This window comes from Mastigoproctus giganteus, chromosome 13 (assembly GCF_048544385.1).
Source record: "Mastigoproctus giganteus isolate SK-2022 chromosome 13, ASM4854438v1, whole genome shotgun sequence".
In the NCBI taxonomy this organism is placed as follows: Eukaryota; Metazoa; Arthropoda; class Arachnida; order Uropygi; family Thelyphonidae; genus Mastigoproctus; species Mastigoproctus giganteus.
In genome coordinates, this window is record NC_143587.1 from 54,799,111 (window position 1) to 54,799,481 (window position 371).

Below are 371 nucleotides of genomic sequence, written 5' to 3' on the forward strand. Positions count from 1 at the left end.
TTTATGTACCTTTGAAAACTGAATTACTGCAAAACTGAAAAAAAAAAAAAACATGTGGTCCTGAATTTTTCCGTCTAAGTAAGAGTTTCTTGTGAGAATGAACAGTGCCAGGCCTTCTTTTTATACACACTTGTTCTCGGAACTTGACACTTTCCACTATAGAGTTTGTGTTTACTTAATGCTTATCGAAATAATGATTTCGACAAGTGATCGCATGCCTTGAACTCACGTGACTGCTCTAAGTTATATGAAGTGATTCACATACACAGTAAAAGAAGGGGGCTTCCAATATACACTTTTAATTGTCCAGGTAACCACTCATGTGGAGTAATTTAGTTGAGGAAATGAATACTCAACACCAATTCAATGTC